The sequence below is a fragment of the Portunus trituberculatus genome, chromosome 44, assembly GCF_017591435.1.
Source record: "Portunus trituberculatus isolate SZX2019 chromosome 44, ASM1759143v1, whole genome shotgun sequence".
Classification (NCBI taxonomy): Eukaryota; Metazoa; Arthropoda; class Malacostraca; order Decapoda; family Portunidae; genus Portunus; species Portunus trituberculatus.
This window is the reverse complement of record NC_059298.1, coordinates 11,173,581-11,191,469: the sequence shown is the minus strand read 5'-3', so window position 1 is coordinate 11,191,469 and position 17,889 is coordinate 11,173,581. Positions and strand designations below refer to the sequence as shown.

The window sequence follows — 17,889 nt, the reverse complement described above, 5'->3', positions numbered from 1 at the left end:
AATGGCTAAAATTAAGGGCTATGGCGGTCAGATAACTGACACACAACACAATCTTTTGATGTTCAGAGCTTCAAGAATCACTGAAAATAACTAATGATTGATAGGAGAGAAGAAAAACGAAATATTAATGGACTTTCGAAATATAATCCATGCAGCGTTTAGTCCCTTGCCATTGAAGCAATGCAATGGAGATATGACTGAAGCGATCAATCATCTTGTTTTTCCTTTACCTGCTAAGCTCTTCTGGTCTTTGAGGGCCGTGATTTATATTTTCCTTTCTTGTTTGAGCCTGGCTGATCAGTAGCCACGGGGAAAACTCACCGCTATATCTATCGATGGTTCTACGCTTCTTCCTATCTTCCACCTGGCACCGTACACCCACCCAGCACCTGTACCACTACCACCACCACATCTCGGGTAAATGTAATAACACCCACACAATACGTGGAGCACATACTATCGCAATACAAGACACACAAGACCACTTATCACAGAAGTACCATACTGTGAATACATACGCACTGTCTCCCTCACACGCCAGATTCTCATACACTACTTTAGTCATCAGTTCAGAGGAAAACACACAAAAATAAATGCGATTCAAAGGAAGAGACGTTTCTGACATAGTGTGAAGCCTCAGCCACAGGAATCGTACGGCTGGCAGCGGCGCGGCGGCAGCGAGGGGTCGGGAGAGAGACCCTCCGTCAGTCCGTCTGTAGCCAGTGTGTCATGCGAGTGGGGAAGCCGTGACCTTTGACCTTTAAGTGGTGACGTCATCATTTCGGATTCTAACAGGTGTCCTACGGGTATGCTCCATTGAAAACGTGTGCTTAGTATGTAGTCCCTGTCAGTGGGCGGCTGGTGGTAGGGCGGCGGTGGGCGGCGCTGCTGAAGGAGGGCCGCGATGGTTTAGCGCTTCCCACCACGCGTTGGTCTTGACGGGGTGACCAACAAAGGTTCGTCAAGTTTGTCGAGGCGCGGGTAGGAGGACACTCAGGCGTCGCCAGCGTACGTGAATCACAAGGCGGATGATTACACTGTACCATGAGCGAGTCCACTTTAGTTTTGATGGTGTCCGCCGGGGATACTGTGCTGCCAGCTGCCCTCCTCCCCCATTTACCATATCCCTACCCAGTGACCCTGTCCCCTGCCCCTCTCAAAACTCCCCCCTCCTCCTGAATCCTGCTTCTAAAAAAAGAATAAAAAAGAAAACAATAAGGGACTTTATTTGATTTATTTTTTTTTCAGCTAATAATGAGTTTGAAAAATACTAAAGAATCAAAATTATTACCTTATACAATTCATGTGATCGTCGAAAATCAAGAATCTTTTTTAGTTCTTAAAATATGGGAATATATATATATATATATATATATATATATATATATATATATATATATATATATATATATATATATATATTTATATTTTTTCCTTGACCGCATAATCATCAATGCATTTTTTCCCACCCTCCATATTTACTTCACTCAATTTTTCCTTCCAACTTCAGCACAACAACTCCATTTACATCCTTTCATTTTACTGTTCATGCCCTCGGTATTTCCCAAGTTATTTTCTCTCTCTCTCCTCCAGTCTTCCTTCTCCCTCTTTTCTCCTATTTCCACACTCCTAATACTTTTCTTCCCCAAATCCTCCCATTTTTCTTCTCTGCTCTTTCTTCCCAGCTCCCACTCCTCATATCTGTCTTTTTCCAGCCATTCCTCCATTGTTTTTGCTCTTTCTCAGCATTAATCGTTTATCTCTAATCCGGTGAATTTTGCAGTAAATAATTAGCAAGTTATGCCCTTATTTCATTTGATCTTATGACCATTATTATTTTAAGGTTTATTTGGTTGTTATCATTTATGCTGTCACTCAAAGGTACGGTGACTCTGGAAAAGAAAATGCCTGTCTTCTCAGTGAGCACTTTCCAGATGTTTATATGAAAAAAAAACCTCTTGATTAAGTTTACCCAGTCCGTCAGAGGAAGAGTGGAAAATATTGCACGCTCAACTCAACATAAAAAAAGTCCCGAATTTACATTTACATTTAAGAGGGCGGTGACTATTTTGGGGAACAAAGGTAGAAGTGCTTTACCCTTTGCCACCTTCATTATTATTCACTAGTCTGTCTTTCTTCGCTGATGATCACAGTGTATTCTTTGTTCTGCGTCTTCCTCGCTTGTGTTGCTTTTGTTTATACGACGAGAGAGAGAGAGAGAGAGAGAGAGAGAGAGAGAGAGAGAGAGAGAGAGAGAGAGAGAGAGAGAGAGAGAGAGAGAGAGAGAGAGAGAGAGAGAGCCATCGCATTAAAGAGCAAGGTTGAACACACACACACACACACACACACACACACACACACACACACACACACACACACACACACACACACACACACACACACAATAGTAACTGTACTTCATGCGAGTGTAGAAGTATTCATAAAACGAAATACATTAATTTTCCGTTGGAAAGTGGAAAGTCTTCTTTAGCTTGAGAAAATAACATGTAAAAACCACGACAAAAAAAAAAAAAAAAAGAAAGAAAACGTCCAAGTGAATGGCGAAGAAGAAACACAGAGAAAGGTGAGAGAGACAGAAGGAATTTCCGCTGAATAAAAATAAGAACAGTGTAACGTAGTATAGTGATCAATACAAAGGGAAAAAAAGAACCAAAGTGAACTAACGAAAGCAGAGTAACAAATGAAATAGTAAAAATACGAAAAAAAAGCAATGATGGAAAAGTAAATGGAATCGGTCAATTTTTTGCTGGACTGCTTTGAAAACATTGACACAACAAACTGTGCTGCAAAGGGGTCATTGATACGAACAACCCATCGTTCTACCAGTGCTATGTGAAGTGATCAGCGAGTCACCAACTATTAGCATCTATACGTGTGTCCTGTACTTAAAAAGACATCCGAGGTAAACACTAAACAACAAATAGAAAAAAAGAGAAAAAAAAAACTGAGCTCAATGTTTCTTCTTGATAGAGCTGTATTGGAAAAGAAAAATTAGCATCCGTCCTTCATGGAGCTTTCGACACAAATACTGAACTTTAAAACAATATTCTATAAAAGTGAATATATAAAGACAATTCTATAAATCCAGTGTTCCTTCATAGAGCTTTAAATAGAAAAGAAAACTAACCTCTACGCCTGTCCTTTGTACACTTCCAAATATAAAGAATGACTCAAGTTGTAACATATCACAGAACTCCAAATATCAGAAAAAGAAGAAGAAAAAAACTATAAACTCCAATGTGCGCGCCTCAAAGAGCAGTAAGGATAGCTGCGGTGCATGTGTTTACCTGAAGCCAAGCAGCCGGTGGGGCCGTAACGACTCAATTACGCTAGACATTGACTCCAATACTGCTTTACGGCTCCTAATTATTTGGGATTGGGGTCGATGATCACCTTCAATGGGCCTTCCACCCATTCCGAGAACCCCTAGGAGAGAAACGGCAAAGGAAAGAGGAGGGAAGGTGGAAAGGCACCGCTTCAGTACAACACAGCATTTTGTTTATCTATTTATTTTTTTCCTGTCAATGCATAGAGCGTTCCTCCTTCTCCTCCTCTTAATTCGCTCCTTCTCCTCCTCCTCCTCCTCCTCCTCCTCTTCCTCCTCCAACACTCATTCCAATGTTGTATTTAGCAGTCAGCACGTTTCTGGATGAAGGAAAACAATTACCAGGAGATCGATATGCCCCCTCCACACCAACCCCATGACTACCATCCCCCACCCCTCTTCTACTTCCCCAGTGGCCCAGTTCGCTTCGTTGGTGCCAGTGGGTCGTGGTGTGGGTGGTGATGTGGGTCAGCAGGCATTGTTAGCGGTGGTACTGTACTGACTAACTGGGTTGCTACTGCTGCTGCTTTTGCTTTCCTCAGTTCACGCTGGTTTTGTTCAGTGGTTTACTTTGTTTTGGATTAAGGTTGTTGTTGTTGTTGTTGTTGTTGTTGTTGTTGTTGTTGTTGTTGTTGTTGTTGTTATTATTATTGTTATTATTATTATTATTATTATTATTATTATTATTTTTATTATCATTATTATTTTTATTATCATTATTATTGTTGTTGTCACCATTATTATCATCAATGCTATCACTATATACTACTACTACTACTGTTACTACTACTTCTACTACTACTACTACTACTACTACTACTACTACTACTACTACCACCTTCATCTTTCCTTGATTAAGGGGAATAAAGAATTTGAATCTTTAGTATCTTCAATAATACGATCGGACGGATATACTGATGATAAATTATTATGGAAAGAAAATGACAAAAACTGTACACATAAACGTAGGGTGTGTCTCTCTCTCTCTCTCTCTCTCTCTCTCTCTCTCTCTCTCTCTCTCTCTCTCTCTCTCTCTCTCTCTCTCTCTCTCTCTCTCTCTCTCTCTATATATATATATATATATATATATATATATATATATATATATATATATATATATATCTGGTTCTTTCTTAGTTCTCAAATTTCATCAAGTAGAAGAGACTCGATTTTTTGTGACTGCCTTTTCTCCCAACGAGGCTTATTCTCAGCATTTCCAAACATGGTAGGAAAATTGCTCCGCCTCACTAAGTAAGAATAGTTAGAACGATTTTTTTCTTTTTCTTTTTTTTTCGGAAACACGATTCTCTCTTTTTGTTTTCCCTGGGAGATTCGCTTTTATTTTTTTGTTTCTCTTGGTGCGTAAATCGACAGACAATTTCTCTCTCTCTCTCTCTCTGATTTTCTCACTAACACCACTTTTCCTCTGTTTCTTTTATCGTCACTTCTTTCTTGTATTGTTATTGTCTCGTTCTCCTTCCTCTCTACCTTCGTTATGTGCTTTACCAATGAAAGTTCTTTGACATGCTCATTGTTTTCATCACCTACAGAATGCATGCAACCGTATTTCTCTAAGATTATATTAAGCTTAAAAGTATCTATAGCACAAGCAATATCTTTAAATCTGATGATTCTAATATGGTTGGTTGTATTCATGGTTTATATTCCTCACTGTCTTCTTAATTGCATCTCACCCTCATACCATTGTCCTTGTTATTCTGCTAATAGTGGTAGGGTTAGAAATCCATTAGTAGCGTGTAGTATCTTTCCTGGGGTCATTCTAAATAGGAGAGCTTGAATAGTAAAGAATATAAATGACGAACTTTGTAATTTACTCGATCGATTCGTGTGTGGCTTATTGTGAAGTGTTATCATGATGTGAGGAAGGGAAAGAAAAAAGAAGAAAGTGCAACAACCAGAGAAAATGAGGATAACTTGCCTGGCTGTCTGAGGTGAGAAGAGCTATGACTTTTTGATGAGCTTGTGATGACCGAAGTTTTTGACACCTAACCAAAGTTATAGGAACTCAAATAGCCTGAGGTGAATGGAGGGATGTGCCATGATACGTCGAAGTAAAGGGTCACCATCTCCAGGGTGAAGAGTGAAGGAGCGTCATGTGAAGTGCCACGTTCGTGTGCTATAAGAAAAAGCTATGTACTGAAGAAATTAAATACATTGACGTGAAAATATAAGGTGTATTAAATAAACTGCTGTTGTGATGACTCCATGGAAAAAAGAAGTAGTGAATAATATGGTGTATTACTGTGAAAAATGTGCATATCAAGTAAGGTCATGAACAGTGAGATTTTCAACGACAAAAAATATAAATGATAATGATAAAAAATAGAAAAAGAAACAAGATCGAAAAAAAGTAAAGAAATACAAAGAAAACTATCTTGATACACATCTGTAGAGGAAAAAAATAAATCAATAAGATATGATAATATGATGCGTAATATCAAGTGACATAATTATCAAGGATTGGATGTATAGGATACGGTGACGAAACACACACACACACACACACACACACACACACACACACACACACACACACACACACACACACACACACACACACACACACACACACACACACACAAACACACAAACACCCACACCCACCCACCCACCCACCCACCCACACACACACACACACACACACACAAGTGAGTCAATGTCACAGGAGGCTATCCAGGTGAGTACTGATCTTATGTTTTGTTTATACTTTACGTTAAATAAAACACAAAGCGATAAAAAAGAAAATAGGTAAATAGATAAAGAAAACTGACCAAAAAGAGGGGAATACATGTGTGACTGAACACGAAGACAAGAAAAAAAAACAAAAAAAAACATGAGATAATGAAGTGGATATATTATACAGTAGAAAAGAAATGAACCTGATAAATTGCAGTGAAATTTTGTTATACTGAAGGAAAGTGAAAGTCAGGAAGATCAAAAGCTAAAATGAAGAAGAATGCCAACGAACAAGGAAAAGAAAGTGCCTTAAGATTCAAGGAAACAAGAATCACGACTTGGCTTTAAGTTAAGTGAAGTGAGAAAGACGTTGCCAAGGGTGCGTACCTTCAAATTAGTCGTGCACAGGTAGCAGAAGTAATTTTAATAGCGTGCGGCTAAGTAGGGGTAAGAAAATGAAGGAAATGACAAAGAACAAAAAAAGAAAGAAAACAAATGAGTGTGCTTTTTCCTTTACGACACATTAAAGAGAATGGATGATAATGAACCTCGTAATCACTGAAGGAAAGAAAAGTTGAGAACACTCTTGTTTACACACACACACACACACACACACACACACACACACACACACACACACACACACACACACACACACACATACGCATGATTGATGAACTACATACAAAGAACATAAATTGAACATAGATGAGTCACACACAAGTTCCTATAAATATCCTCGTGCACTTAGAAGATACTAATTTTTTACTGATTTAGAAGTACCGAGGGTTAAGAGTAAATATTGTACTCCCTAAATTGAACGGAAAAGCACCCAAGATCAAGTGGTGTAAACTCCTAGGAGACGTGCTGGATGGGTCGCGTATACAGACATTGGGTGGAGGGAAGAAAGGTTTATTTACAAGTGAAGGCTATGTATCTTACGTAACTGGTGCTACTAATGCTGCTGCTGCTATTACTGCTACTTCTATAACAACAACAACAATAACAACAACAAAACAACAACAATAACAACAACAACAATAACTACTACTACTACTACTACTACTACTACTACTACTTCTATTACCACCACTACCATGTTTCTATCTTTTCTCACATCATCTTTTTTCTACTCTTCCCTTGGTCATAAAAAATAGCTGATGTAGATAAACACTTTCGTCACCTCTCCATACTGAAGAGAATACTAGACTAGTGAGACTTATAAGTAAAAAGTGAATGCCTATCAATTAACTGCTACAGTGAGGCGTGAATAACTACCTGTCCACATATATAAGTGAAAGCAGGGGACATTTAACTCAGGTATACGGAGGAGGTGGTAAAGATACACCTGGCCAGGAATTGAGCTGGTGTGTAAAGATGAAAGAGAAGATAAACACCGTAAGACCATCTATCAATCACTCACACACACACACACACACACACACACACACACACACACACACACACACACACACACACACACACACACACATTAAATGGATAGATATTATAATGAAACGATGAAAATAAACACTGCATATGAATAAACAGTTAGATAAGATAGAATTATGTGAGAGTAAAAAAGAATAAATAAATTCATTAATAAATAGATAAGAAGTAAGTAAATAGATACGTTAATAGATAGATTACAAAAAGATAACATGCATGCACAGAGATCAATATAGAAATTAACAGCAGAAATACAACTAATTATTTAAATGAATGAAAAAAAAAATTATTTAAATGAATGAAAAAAAAAATGCAACACAATTCATGGGTTCAATGATACCCAATAGATTAACTTTGTCACGAGAAAAAATAAATATATGACTCTGTAAATCACACACACACACACACACACACACACACACACACACACACACACACACACACACACACACACACACACAATAACGAATTAAGAGCTAAGTAAAATGAACCTAACTAGTGTCATTACGTACGTGTGTATGTTTACCTGTATATTTAAGTGTTTATCTATCTTCCATTTTTCACCTCGCAGTCTCTTAATTACTATGAGTGGGTCAATGTAGCTATTTAATCAGCCTGTCAATTTATGTTTAGATTAACAAGTCACTTTAGCAATCCATCGGTTTTTTTTCTTTCTTTCTTATCTTCTTTTTGTTTATCTATGTTTTGTCTCTATCTACGCTAATAATTATCAACTATAAAGTAATTGTTGAATTATTTTTCTGTCTATTTGATATGATTTTATTTGTTTGTTTGATTGTTTATCTCTCTCTCTCTCTCTCTCTCTCTCTCTCTCTCTCTACTTATCTCTCTGTTATTTATCTACCTATCTATCTATCAATCTATCTATTAATCAATTTGTAAGTCTAAATATCTATCTATACATTATTCCTTCTGCCTATGCAACTATCTTTTAAATGATCTATCTACTTATTTATCTATCTATAAACATGTCTATCTATCTATCTATATGTCTATTTGCCTATCTATTTATACCCATCCTTTAATTTATATATTTTTTGTATGCGTGTATAAAAAAAGAAAGATCCATTAAGTACTTGACATACATTTTAAGAGATAAAGAAATGGAGTGTTTTGAATTCCTCATTCCGACAAATTGTAAAGTGATTAGATATAGCTAGAAAAAATAACGCAAAACCAAAAGTGTTGTGAATGCTTGTATTTAATTTGCCGATGTCATTTTTATCCATGATGTTGTTGTTGTCAGTATCTTTATGTCTTTTATACTTTTCTTTTTTTCTTTTCTGATATTTTTCTTAATTTTTTTCTTTTTCCTCCTCCTCCTCCTCCTCCTCCTCCTTCACCTCTTGGTTTTGTTTCTTTTCCGTTTTTCTTTTTCTTTTTTTCTTTCTCTTCTTTTTCTTTTTATCTTCTTCTTCTTCTTTTTTTCTTCTTGTTTTCTTTTCTTCTTCTTCTTCTTCTTCTTCTTCTTCTTAATAATAATAATAATAATAATAATAATAATAATAATAATAATAATAATAATAATAATTATTATTATTATTATTATAATTATTATTATTATTATTATTATTATTATTATTATTATTATTATTATTATTATTATTATTATTATTATTATTACTATTATTATCACTATTATTATTATTATTATTATTATTATTATTATTATTATTATTATTATTATTATTATTGTTGTTGTTATTATTATCATCATTATCATAATAATTTTTATCATTTTAATAGTTAATGTTTCAAATGGTATAGTAAAATAAAACACACACACACACACACACACACACACACACACACACACACACACACACACACACACACACACACACACACCACAGGTAAAACTATTACACACACAACCACGAACAATATTTTCCCACTCCTGCTCCCTACTCCCTGGTAAGCATGTGTTTTAAGAGAGAGGACGAACACCACTAAATAGTTATGTTGAAGCTGCACAGGTTGGCACGCTGTCAACCTCCCCACCCTCTCACGTCTCGGAAGGAAAGGAGGAAGGGACGAAGAAAGGAAGGAATGAAGAATGGAGGAGATGGAGGGATAAAAGTCTTCTGTATATTGTTTCATCTTTGTTCTCTTCTCCATTCCTTTCTCTTGTTTTTTTTTTCCTTTTATTCGAACTCTTCTGCTTTGTTTACTCTTCCATCTCCATGTTTGAGGGGGGAGGAGGAAGGAAAGGTGAAAGGAAGGGAAGGGAGAAAGGAGGAAGGAAGGAAGATAGATGAGAGAGAGAGAGAGAGAGAGAGAGAGAGAGAGAGAGAGAGAGAGAGAGAGAGAGAGAGAGAGAGAGAGAGAGAGAGAGAGAGAGGGTAGGGAAAGACAACCCCTTGAGGTCTCTGGGAAGGAAGAAAGGAAAGAGATATTATGGAAGAAAGACGGAAGAAAGGAAAGAGAAGAAGAAAAAGATTTAAGCTTGAAATCTGGTACCAAGAAATGAACTTGAGGAATCAGGGAGGGAGAAAGAAGGACATAGGAAGGAATCAGATTAAAGAGAGAGAGAGAGAGAGAGAAAACGGAGGAAAGTAAGAAAGTAAGAAGTAGTAGAGATATTAAAAGCAAAGAAAGAAATACAAATTCTGAAAAATGGCACGAAAGGCAAAATAAGAAAATAGTGAAGAGGAAAAGGAAAAAAAAAAGTACAGAAAGGAAGAGGAGATGGAAAGAACAAGATGCTTAAATTCACTGTGTCGTGTCGTTTATCTCGCAAGTAATCATGCGTATTAAAGTAATTATTTTGATGAAGTTCCTCCCTAAAGTGTCCTCAAGCGGCAAATGTTAATAAGTGTAATGAGTGCAAACAGGTTAGTCGTGCGGTGGCCAAGAAGATAAATGACGATGAATGTAATGAGATTCTAAACATACACTCAGACTAATGTTTTGTTCACTGCAGCTAGGTAACATATTTAGACATTTATTCTTTTCATATTATTTCGTGTTCATATTCACTATCAATGCGATGAGAGGAAAGGAAGGTAGGAAGGAAGGAAGGACAGGCTCGACGAAGCAAGGTGGACGTACGCGAGGTGGTCAAAGCCTTAGAGATTGTGTCCAAACAGAGCTTCCTTTTTGGGTCTTCTCGTCTAGCTCTACGGTTTAATCTCTCTCTCTCTCTCTCTCTCTCTCTCTCTCTATTTTAAGCCATCTTGAAATACATCTCTCGTATTTCAATTCACCACAACACAGTACCATGAAGGAACACATTCTAGACTTTCAGCGGATAAATGAAACATCTTCATGCACTCAACTACTACCATTACTATGTCCCTACTCTTATATTTTCTTCTCCTTCTTAGTTTTCCCCACGCCTTCTTCATATTCTCTTTCTCTTTCTCCTCTCCTTCTCATTTCATTATTTCGTTCTTTTTGCACTGCCTCCACCTTCTCTCCGGCGCACAAGGATTCTTTTTACTAGCGTCCCAGCCGTTGTCTCACGGCGGTGGTGGGCGTCTCTGGGGCGTGAATGACCTGCCGAGTGCTACTACATTTACTCCAACTGAAACTGAATTCGGCAGTGCTTCAGGTTCCGTTTTTTTTTTTCATGATGGACTGAAGTGATAATAATAATGTTAATGATAATAATAGTAATAATAATGATAATAATAATAATAATAATGATAATAATAATAGAGATAATAATAATAGTAATAATAATAATAATGATAGTGAAAATGATGATGATAATGGAAGTGAATTGGAAAACTGAGAGATAAACGGAGCCTATTATCTTCACCAGAGGGAAAATTTTCGACTTTATTTTCCGATTATGGACTGGTATTTAGTGATAATTTGTATTTTTTTACTTCTCCCTCTCTCTTCATCTATTTGCATCTATCAGAGAGAGAGAGAGAGAGAGAGAGAGAGAGAGAGAGAGAGAGAGAGAGAGAGAGAGAGAGAGAGAGAGAGAGAAAGCGTGATCCATGTGAAATATATAGTACAAGAGCTTCTTCTGAAAATTTTAAAGCTAAAAGCAAACGTTTATATGCCTGGTGCATCTCTTCTTCCCGTCTAATTGTGACCGGGACAAGCGTGGCCAGGTGAAGCAGACAGGTGACAGGAATTCAGGAAGGGTAAGGCGAGGCACCAGGTACACGTGTCACGCGTCCTCGTTCCATCTGGCGGGCCGTCTCTCCGGTGCCTCCCTAGGGTGCCTGGGTCCGTCTGCCTGCCTAATGTTCTCCTAAAGGCGAGAGGAAGACTCCACCATGACTCATGATGCATGCAAAGCAGTTAACTTCTTCCTCGTTACTCTGACATCTGCTGTGACGTGGGCAAAGAACACTTGCAATGGCACTTAGTGCCATTAGTGGAGTAACATACTATACTACTCGTAATTCTTACTGTGTTTAGAGTGTTCCTTTTAGTCTTTAATCGCTTGGTCTGCTATGGGTCCATCAAGTGCAAATGAATTGTCAATAGAGGAAATATTTCATGATTAAGATTGAGAGACAAAATAATGAAAACAGTAGAAGTAAGCGCAGGTTGCTCTTTTTCTGATAATGAATGAACAGTAGGCAAGTCCAGGGAATTATATTTATGTAGTGCAGCCTTCGAGGTTTGATGTACAGATAATGATCTCGTGTGTCTCAGTGATAAGCATCCTGTCTTGCCTAGGTACCGGAAGGCAGACTGAGCAGTCAGAGATGACCTCGGACGCTCAGGGTGTTGGCAGGGCGACCAGCCTGCCACGCCCCTGACGACGCTGACCTGCCGGGGGCGTAAAGTATTCACGGCGGCGGAATCATGGAGAGCTGCATGCATACCTGAACTTTAAGGGCTCAGCCTCGCACAGGTGCACACTGCAGCACTGTGGCTCAGCAATAAAACTAGCAACACATTTTTCTCCACTAACAGGAAGTATATGCTTCCCCCGAGCAGGGAAAGGCACAACATATTCGCTTTTTTTTTTTTTCCTGATAAAAAATCATGATTGTACTGGTAAAATTGCTTAGCTTAATGCTACACTGGAGTTCTACTTTTACTGCAGTCTCGCGGACATCTTCCTGTGAACACTGGGCGGGCCATGCTAACATGATCAATGTGCTCTATCGCGAGTGCATCAAAGACAAGCAGGAGATATTTAAAAAATCCTGCCTGCGCTTGTGGAACGAAAGAGGGAACCAAACACGCTAAGCAATGCAAAAGGCTAGCAATCCAAGACTCCAAAACCAATGCATACAAGAACCGTACACTGAAACAGAGAGAGAGAGAGAGAGAGAGAGAGAGAGAGAGAGAGAGAGAGAGAGAGAGAGAGAGAGAGAGAGAGAGAGAGAGAGAGAGAGAGAGAGAGAGAGAGAGAGAGAGTGTGTGTGTGTGTGTGTGTGTGTGTGTGTGTGCTACACCAACCGACAACGATATCTATAACTACTGCATCAGCACTAGTAACATTAATGACTACTGCAACAGAGCCACTAACTTCAATGAGAGAAACAACAACGGCAGCTCCACAATCTAACAGCAGCGGAAACGACAGAAAAAAAAAATGACAATCCATGTCAGGAACAGCTGTTGTTACTACATATCCTGTTCTCCCTCGTCCTCCTCCTCTTCCTTCTCGTCCTCCTCCTCCTCCTCCTCCTCCTCTTCTTCTTATTCCTCTTCCTCCTCCCTCTCTTCCTTTTTTCTCATAATCCTCCTCCTACTACTGATAAGGATACCACTTACTTAAATCTAAATTCTGTATTGATATTTAAAAATAAATGAAACGTTCTCTTTCCTCTTTGCCCTATTATACTACTACTACTACTACTACTACTACTACTGCTGCTGCTGCTGCTGCTGCTGCTCCTACAATTATCACCACCGGACGTCAGTCATAATTCATATTCGTATAGTTTTCGCTCTCGACTATCTGATTAAGAAACAACTGACTGCTTTCTTCTCCCGTCTCTGTTTCCTCAACGTGCCTGAACTGTCGGACGTCTGTTTCTCTGTATCACATTTGCCTTTGATCCGAAACTCGTTAATGAAAGGGAACAAAAGTTTATTTTCTTCTCAATTTGTATTCCATCATCCACGGTGCAAGGTTCGTTATGTTGTATGCGCCCGTGTGTGTGTGTGTGTGTGTGTGTGTGTGTGTGTGTGTGTGTGTGTGTGTGTGTGTGTGTGTGTGTGTGTGTGTGTGTGTGTGTGTGTGTGTGTGTGTGATTAATTTTGGAAATTGCGGGTAAGATATATTAAAAGTAGAATTTAATTGAAATTAGATGCAAATGTGCAGCAGCAAGACCTCGAAATGTTAATTAATTAAACCGAAAGTTATTCTTATTACACACACACACACACACACACACACACACACACACACACACACACACACACACACACACACACACACACACACACACACACACACACACACACACACACACACACACACACACACACACACACACAAACAGGGATGGGTGTAATTATATCTGTTTCATCTATCAGTTTATCTATCTATGCACCAATCTAACATCCTCCTTAACGGTGATTTCCCGGGGCAAAAAGTCAAGTCTCGTCTCACAGAACCTACTGAAAAATATAAGGAGATACACAATTTTCATCCTTACATCAGCTGACCACTGGATCCTTCGAATTTCAAAAGCAATAATAATGGAACAATAAGAACAATGTCATCACCTCATCAACAATAGTGCAAACAACAAACATGAACTCTTCCCGTTAAAACTTCCTTGTCATTAGCATTACATTTCTTTTCTTATTTGAGAGATTCAATTATGCACGATTGTGTTGCCTCATTCCCTGTCTTTAATTAACATGCAAACACAACTTGCCTCCTGAATGCATCATCTCATGAACATGTTTCCATTCTTTTTTTATGCAAGAGGGGAAACCGACCAAGGGAAACAAAAGATTAAAAAAAAAAAAAGGTCCACTTGAATGCCAGTTCCCTTACGTGTCTCTCCTAAAATTTATGTAAGGTAGTAGGAGGAAAATATTTAACTGTCTCTACATCTCATCTGTATAACATAACCTTATTTTCTGCTTGTCAATGAATCCATACATGTTGGAATACAGACGTGATGAAAGGATTTTTTAATAAGTTAAATACATAGGCAGTCTATGCACATATTTCCTTTCCCTCTTTGTTCCTTTCTGTGAATTTTGCTGTTTCACTTAATGACTGAGATTACAACTTTAATTAACGCGGATTGTAGAACTCATATCTTCCTCCCTGTCATCTTCATCCTCTCAATCTAATGAAATCTGCTCTCTCTCTCTCTCTCTCTCTCTCTCTCTCTCTCTCTCTCTCTCTCTCAATAAGTATATGTGTATTTGTAAGTATTAATGTCTCTATGTTTGATTATATGTGTGTTTTTCTTTATTTTTGTGTCTACTAAGCTAAGCCTTTTCTTGCAAAACTTCCAAGAGCTCATGTGTAAAAATGGCTAGTATTTTTCTCAGCTCCTTTTATTAGTACTTTAAGCATATAAAATATCAGTTGAGTGCATAAGAACATAAGACAATGAGGGAAGCTGCAAGAGGTCATGTACGCACCGCACTATTTTACGTCAAAACTCCAACTCCATCACAACGCTAATAACAAAGAACAGAGGATATTCTTAGAAAAACAGCAACAATGGCAAGAATTATAATCCCTCAGATCATTAGCAAAGTTCAGTTCAGATCGGACGCGTATTGTGTTGCGGTGTTTAAGAGAGAACAAAAGAGCATTAAAGGACAAGGATTAGAATGAGCTTTCTATACACTAAGTGATAAATATCTAGTCTTGGAGATATGAGAGAGAGAGAGAGAGAGAGAGAGAGAGAGAGAGAGAGAGAGAGAGAGAGAGAGAGAGAGAGAGAGAGAGAGAGAGAGAGAGAGAGAGAGAGAGAGAGAGAGAGAGAGTGTGTGTGTGTGTGTGTGTGTGTGTGTGTGTGTGTGTGTGTGTGTGTGTGTGTGTGTGTGTGTGTGTGTGTGTGTGTGTGTGTGTGTGTGTGTGTGTGTGTGTGTGTTGTTCTGTATTTTAATTTTCCACTAAACCTTAATTTTGTACACTTAATATTTGTACAATTTTCCCTTCCTACCTGATTACAACACACTTACACCTCCACACACACCTACTTTCACATCCATCATATATGTCCCCTTCTTGTAACGCTCCTAAACCTAATCTCTTTAATTACTTCCACATATACCTCTCTCTCATTCCACACACATCTGTTTCCTTTACACTTCTCCTTTTTCAAACTAACCTTTCCACTTCCCCTTACCTCCACATACCCTACTCGTTACAATCACGCCCCCACACTCACGCTCCTCTATGTCCAATTCTAACAGACTCAACCTCATCCCTGTCTCTCCCACCCATTATTCTACCCACTCCCTCCTCCATGTCCCGGCGTCCCGTCCCGTCCTGTAGCCCTGCCCCGACTATGCCATTTCATTAATTCCCGGCCAATATTGACTCGGTCGCTTCACTCCATTATCGTTCTGCGCTCAACACTGCTATTGAGGGAGATTCAGGCGTGAGGAAAACATGGCACAGATATTAAAGCATGGGAAAAAATATGCAAGTAGAATAACTGCTTAAAAGTTTAGCTATACGAAAGATTATTAATTCCACATTATTGAGAAAAAAGTGAGATAATGGTAAAAAAAAGTATATCGCATGGATTTTTTTGTTAACTAATTAATGATTATAGAAGAGATAGATTGATGAGGAGAAAGATGAAGAAATGATAAAAAATAACGAGCATACTGAAATTTGTCGACTTTCAGAATTTTTATCTTTCTGATTTTAGTGTCAAGACAAAAAAAAAAAAAAAAAAAAGCAAGAAAATAATGCAAGAAGCCGCCAAATCTACACGCTGCAGTCACTCTTATGAAAAAGGCTATTTATTTACACCTGTTATCCTTATTCATAAATTTTTGTAAAGTTCCCTAATGACTCAACACTTAAATAAAACATTATTATTGAGTCTATTCTATTAAACTACTATTTTTACAGGTCTGTTATCTAAATCTATCTTACCAGACTTACTCCCATTTTTCATATATACACAAGGTTGCTAAGGAAAGAAAACGCAACAAAACTAAATAATAACACATCTAAGACACACACACAAAAAAAAGTAACAAGATTAAGAATACAAATAGAGTGGATATGAAATTAATCTACCCACAAGTCCATTTCTTATTTCCTTATCTTATCTACTATTTAGAAAAAAAACTCTATAAGTATGAACTAATTTGGTGGTCTGTCCCTCAAGGAAGAAGATTACGTTTTAATATCCCATTTCTGTGAAGTGATTAGGCGGCTTAGGATGAGAGGAAGGAGGGAGGGCGGGAGAGAGGGAAAGAGGGATGTAGAAGGGAGGGGGGAGGAAGGGAAGGTGAGAGGTAGAGAAGCAGCGTAGAAAGATGGAAATGGGAGGGAGAGAGAAGGCTAAAACGATGACATATAGAAGAGGGACGAATGAGTCCGATTGACTAAATTAGCTGCTATGTGGGGCACAAGAGAGAGAGAGAGAGAGAGAGAGAGAGAGAGAGAGAGAGAGAGAGAGAGAGAGAGAGAGAGAGAGAGAGAGAGAGAGAGAGAGAGAGAGAGAGACGAACTTGAAGAGAAAAGATCCATTGAATGCACCTATGTAGTGGGTGGAAAGGCTGCAAATCAACTCTTTCCTCCCCCCGTCTCTCTCTCTCTCTCTCTCTCTCTCATAGATTTACAGTTTTGGAATGGGATATTTTCTTAGCACGGGGCAAGAATAACTGAAAGGTGTGTGTACGTGTGTCAACATGTCCAGCATTAGGTACTAAATAGTGTACAAATGGAATTTTCTCTTTAAATTACAGACAAAAAAAAAAAAAAAAAAAAAAAAAAAAAAAAACTACTACTACTGATGCTCTTCCAGATAATAGCGTCTTGCGGTGGCAGTTACTTTAAATTAACAATTCCAAAGTCCATTCATTTACCTCTTGACGTGACATGTAATGGTTACTCTTCATAATCTATAGAGAACAGTTAATATGACGTAAAAGGTCCCTCATACACAACACGGCTACTTTAAAGACAAACAAATCACTCATTACTCCCCTGTGATGAGTTCTCAATACGAGACAGATGTCATCCTGTACTTCATCACACATCCTAAGAGACCCTGAGCTCGGCCACCAAGTTTTCCATCGTCTGAATCGAACCATTAGTGTACATTTGAATTTTGATGAGTTCCACTTATTACTAAAGCCTCCATAATCTTTAACAAGTACCACATTAACATATTACGACCGGATTTTCATTGTCATTTCGAACATCGAATGGCAAACGACTTCCCGGTCCCCTGAATCTAGCTAGCCATTAACATACATTTGAGTTTCGCTGGGCGCCTCTCACTACAAAG

At 38.2% G+C, this 17,889-nt stretch overlaps 1 protein-coding gene across 1 annotated transcript in view; it reads left to right on the top strand.

Annotated features, from left to right (window-relative positions):
* The first annotated feature begins 713 nt into the window (after positions 1-713).
* LOC123519070 overlaps positions 714-17,889 on the top strand; it is a 326,293-nt gene continuing 309,117 nt past the window's right edge. The window contains exon 1 of the mRNA XM_045280247.1: positions 714-806. The gene's annotated coding sequence lies outside the window, so the exon portion shown is untranslated. The remainder of the gene's footprint in view (positions 807-17,889) is intronic.